The sequence below is a fragment of the Helianthus annuus genome, chromosome 2 (genome assembly GCF_002127325.2).
Source record: "Helianthus annuus cultivar XRQ/B chromosome 2, HanXRQr2.0-SUNRISE, whole genome shotgun sequence".
In the NCBI taxonomy this organism is placed as follows: domain Eukaryota; kingdom Viridiplantae; phylum Streptophyta; class Magnoliopsida; order Asterales; family Asteraceae; genus Helianthus; species Helianthus annuus.
The window spans coordinates 47,362,662-47,368,661 of NC_035434.2; the positions used below are offsets into that span (position 1 = coordinate 47,362,662).

The 6,000-nt window shown below is 37.5% G+C and overlaps 1 pseudogene; it reads left to right on the forward strand.

Moving 5' to 3' along the window:
- Positions 1-4,950: 4,950 nt before the first annotated feature.
- LOC110888430 lies at positions 4,951-5,496 on the forward strand (annotated as a pseudogene).
- Positions 5,497-6,000: the final 504 nt, after the last annotated feature.

Sequence of the window (6,000 nt, forward strand, 5' to 3'; positions counted from 1 at the left end):
CGCGACGGTCCTAATATAATCTGGTCGCGTAGCGCGACCAACCAGCTGTAAAGTGACCGGGGACACCTATCACCACGTGGCATGCCTACGTGGTGACTCAAGCCACCTATGCCCTAGACTAGCCCGTTGTGCTACGCGGAGGGATTATGCCAATTCATTCTTGCGACGCGGCGTGGTAATCTGCGCCTATATAAGGGACGTGCATGGGACGGTTTAAATTTGCTCAAAACTTTTGTTTTCTCTCAAGATATTCTGCTATTATATCCCGCTATTTCCGAAGCCCAGAAACTTTGCCCCGTTATCAAGGCAGTAACTCTGATCACTGATACGGTACTATATCCGATCAATTGACACCGATCCAACGGATGTTTAAGTACTGCTGGTATACGGCTATACTTTATCATTCATTGTTGGTTTTGATCTCGTGATTATCGTTAAAGTTGAATTGAGTTCATACACTATTACGTGTGCATGATGTATTTAATTAGGTAAACAAGCATTAAACCAGTTGGCCAATATCGCCAACCCTAATCTTCAATGTGAGTCATTCTCTTTTTATCAAATCCTTTCAAAACCCTATTTGTTTTCCAAGGTGTAATTACAGTGATTAAGTTTTTGTATTCTGAAATTACTGCTGGTATGTGGGGTTTTATATACATTACTTACTAATTGTTACGTTACTATTGGACGACAAGTTAGCTAATAGTAATATGACCACGAGCACAGGGGTTGGCCTTAGTCACAATACTGATATGGATTAATTTTTAGATATAAAAAAAATGTAAAAACCCTTAATCATGTAAAATATAACAAATGTGTTTTTACAACTAAATGAAGTCACTAGGATTTTTCGCTGACCAAATGTTTTTAAACATGTTTCAGGTGATTTACTGTGAAGCGAAGAAAAGTGTTGTGGACCACTTCAACATAAATAAGTGGCTATGTAAACCCGAAATAAACGTGTTTTCTGTAATCAAGAACTTCCCAATGAAATTGCTTTATGTAAATACGGGTTTTACCCACAGGTTTTGAAATGAAAACTTGGTGTTTTGAAAACTCTAATAAAATTTCCTGACACCCGATCTTGATGATTTTCCGCTGCGAAATTAATAAACATCGGTACTACTGTTGTCTCCCTCGTAGCCCCCGAACCGTGGTATGGGTCGGGAGCCGTGACACAAAGTAACTGGTTAATTAACTGTACTGGATCAACAAATTTTCAATTTTTCAAAGGAAATAACCACAATCAACAACAACTCTTACCTTATACCAGATCTAAAAATTTGACCGTATTAGGGTTTGGGGGCCACAGATATAAAAGTAGCAGTTGCACCCCTTCTTCGTTGCACCTCTTCTCCGTCGATCTGTGGTGAACACATGTTAAATCATAAAATTTTCAAAGGAAATAACTACAACCAACAACAAATCTTACCTTATACCAGATCTAAAAGTTTGACCGTATTTGGGTTTGGGGGCCACATATCTAAAAGTCTCAGTTGCACCTCTTCTTCGTTGCATCTCTTCTCCGTCAATCTGTGGTGAACACATGCTCAAAGGAAATAACCACAATCAAATTTTCAAAGCAAATAAGCACAATGAACAACAAATCTTACCTTATACCAGATCTAAAAGTTTGACTGTATTAGGGTTTAGGGGCCGCAGATCTAAAATTCTCAGTTGCACCTCTTGAAGGGAAATAACCACAATCAAAAAACAAATCTTACCTTAGGGTTGTTAGTGGTCAGAATGCCAACTTAACCAGACAACTACCATCAATAGCAGCCGAACATAGCAAAATCTCAACATGATCTAGTGAAGATAGCTTCATGTTTCTGTATCGCTGCAAGAGAGGGAAAGAGAAAGAGAGAGAGAGAGAGAGAGAGAGAGAGAGAGAGAGAGAAAGAGAGAGAGAGAGAAACGAAGGCAGATAAGAATGAGATATGTGAAACCCTAATCTGTATCTTTGTTTTTGGTTACTTTGTTTTGTGCACTCGAAGCTAGTACAAAAAGCTGTAGAGACTTGTAACGTTTAAAATGTGTAAAATGACCTAGGTTACCCTTGCAATATACATATTATATAAATATGTATGTACATATATATATATATATATCAATAACTATATATATATATGTATATATGTGTATGTATAATAAGACTCAAATTCACTCACCTAAAACGAAATAATTAGGTTAACTATACAAACTAATGTGTTTGACTAATAGGCTTCAATAACTAAACATGTGTTCTTTTTTATATTTTTCTTTAAAGGTTGACTTGTTTTCAGAAAACTATATCCTAAATCTTGCAACCCTCGTTAAAATAGTCAAGATGCATATATTATACGCCCTGTAAACAAAATTGATGCGACCTGAACTTTGATATTGTTTAAAACTTTACATAAACCACTGAAGATACTCCATCTCCCATGGTCCAAAGATGAAAATCTTTGGAATATTCTCAACCATTTATGAATATCACAAGAAGAATGATTAAAACATTTATGACTCCTACGTAAATAAGGAGCTACGCGGCAGCTACAAAATGAGAGTTTAATAGAATATCGAATAACGATATACAAACAAAAACCAATCCCAATGAAAAGGCAGAATAAATGGGACTGGCAAGTAATACTACTCCCATACCCCCTAATATAAGACCCAATCCAAAAAAGACAAAATGAATATCAAGTATTAGTCCAGGTAATTCCATTATATATAAAATCAGAGATGAATAAATCCAAATCTTACATAACTTTATTGACCCGATGATGAAAAATGAAGTAACTCTAATTTTTATAATAGTTTTTAATTATTCAATTTGAAAAATTCCATTTTCGTATGATAAGGTAATTATAAAACATTACGGTATTGAATAGTTACAGGTAAATGATGCTCGTACCGTATAAAAAGTCACCAAGTCATAACGGAGAATTTGTTAATGGAATAAAAAAAAACTCACAACAATAGAAAAGAAAAAAAAAAGCAAGGAAGATGTATTTTTGAGTTTTGATTATTTGTAACAACAATAGAAAAGAAAAAAAAAAGGCAAGGAAGATGTACTTTTGAGTTTTGATTATTTGTATGTTATCACGACACTTAGTTTTAAATAAAACTTACGTTAAAACGTAAATAAAAATGATCATATCGTTACGGTATGTTCGAAGAAGTGTATAAAACAACGTATTTTAAAAGTTATAAAAAAGTGCTGTGAGTGTGACATATGCTATCTTACCGTTGGTTGGAAAAATTGGAAGTGAAGAAACATATAACAAATAACATTAACTATAAAGTTATAGTGGCATATATGCTAGGACCGATTAAAGAAAGTTCATGTGTTGATGATGCTTGTAATCGGATCAGCACTTGTTAAAAACCATAGTGTTTTCTGGCGAAAAAGTTAAAAAATTAATACCTACCATCCATGCATGCGCAACGGGTGCTACACGTGTCAAACAACAACGATTTATCTTTCTCTCTTCCTACCAGTGTTGTAAAAGTCGGATTACTCGGCCGAGTACTCGGCGAGTACTCGGTCCTCGGACCCCCTCCGAGGCGACTTCCTCCTAGGCGGTCTCAATTAGTCGGCCTCAGGATTACTCGGGAGTACTCGGTGCCTAGTCGGCCTAGTCGGCGCCTAGTCGGATGTAGTCGGCCTAGTCGGTCTAGGCGGTCAACGTGGTTTGTTGACTTTTAATCGGTCAAACTCGGTCAAAATCGGCCTACTCGGCCTTGTACTCGGACTACTCGGCCTTGTACTCAGACTAGTCGGACTTGTATTCAGAATATTTGAACTTTAAACATGTTTCATTTTAAATTATACTCAGTTGACATGAATTATGCTTATTTTAACACATAAACAATATATAACAATTAATTTTCTTTATATTTACCATGTTCGCGTACTCCCCGAGTACTCTCCGAATACTCCGATTACTTCCAACTCCCCAGTCGGCCAACTAGGAACCGCCTAGCGACTTTTACAACACTGCTCCCTACTTACCATCCGTATTATTTATTTATTTATCTTTTTTTGTTTTTAACACATAAAGCCAAACAGCAGCCACTTGGTTATCCACTTGTCTTTCTCTCTTTCTAGTTACCATCCTTATTAACTTAATATCCTTATTAGGCCACATGTAATGGGGCGCGTTCAAGCAACATAGCGCCGGTATGGCGCCGATTACACCGCCCCCCGGGGCGCTTTGAGAAAAAAAAAAAGAAAGGCGTGAAAAATATAGCGGCGCGAGGAAGAAGAAAAATTCAATTTTTTACCGTTACAAAACGGTCATATTTTAAAAAAAAAAAAAAAATTCAATTTTTCTAATTTTTCACACTATAAAACCTCATATTCTTCCACTTTTTTTTACAACTCAAACCTCATACTCATTCTCCATACTCATTCTTCATATATTTTTTAAAAAGCTAGTCTCACTTTATAAAAAATGGGTTCCCCGTCGGAAGAGTCTTTCACCGAAATTTACCGAAGATATTTTTCGCCCGACGAAGACGCGGCCGAGGAAGAAGCGGTTACGAGTGCATGTACTTTTGTGCTACAAACATTTGCGCACATTCGGCCACCTCCCCCTCCACGACCCATCTTGCGACGCACCTATATCTTGCGAGATCGTGAAGCCGCGAACGAGCGTTTGATGAAAGACTATTTTGACGCGGCACCGGTTCACGGACCAAATGTTTTTAGACGACGTTTTCGTATGAGCCAAAGGTTATTTTTGCGCATTAACTTAATACAATAATCCACACTCCCCCAGGCTGTATCCGACAACCCCATCACACACACTCTTACTGCACACAGAATACAAAAAAACTATATATACTTCATCGTTTAGATACTTCACACTTAAAACGAAACCAAAACAATTCACTCACAACTAGCAAACTCTAACTACCAACTGAAACCAAATTAGTAATCAGATAATGGACATCTCTTCAGCTTCTGAATGTAGCAGCAGCACCGAAGAACGAATGCTGGCTTCGCGAATCCCGAAAAAGTGAGCCGGAAGGAAGAAGTTCAAGGAGACTCGACACCCGGTTTACCGAGGAGTGAGGAGAAGAAATCCCGGCAAGTGGGTGTGTGAAGTGAGAGAACCAAATAATCAATCAAGAGTGTGGCTGGGGACATATCCGACAGCAGAAATGGCAGCCCGGGCACACGATGTGGCGGTTTTGGCCATGAGGGGGCGGTCGGCTTGTTTAAATTTTGCTGACTCAGTTTGGCGGCTGCCTGTACCGGAGTCTAACAATGTAAAGGATATACAAAAGGCAGCGACTGAGGCTGCAAAGGCGTTTAGGCAGACGGAGGACGGGGTGGTGGGAACGAATGAATTGCCGGAAGTAGTGGTCTACGCCGATGAGGAGGAGATGTTTGGAATGCCTGGATATATTGCTAGCATGGCTGAGGGACTCATGGTACCGCCACCTCAGATGGTGGGGTATGCTAACTTTGTGGATGATGAAGATTTTTGTAGTTTCTTTTAGTAAGATAGATATTTATGGAGATGGCTGGCTTAAACCTTTTTGTATACAAGCCAATCAAGTATATATATCATGTATTAAAGTCAATTCAAATATAAATAATATATTCTATTTAATATTAGAATTATGAACGATTGGTGATCAATGCCTTTAATGGATTATGTTAAATCAGAGTTAATTATTTCATATTTACCACGAATATGGGGTTGGGATCCACTTTTGTCTAAGGTTGCATCATTTACACATGGTAGATCATCTATGTTAACCAGACTTAATTTCTAGGTTCTTCGAGCGACTGGTTTACCTCAGAACCAGAGATGGTGGGTATAGGGTAACCCATCATCGATTCCCATCATAAACGTATGGGATCGCATTTTGCCATTGTATACAAGCCAATCAACTATATATATATATATATATATATATATATATATATATATATATATATATATATATATATATATATCATGTATTAAAGTCAATTCAAATACAAACAATATATTCTAT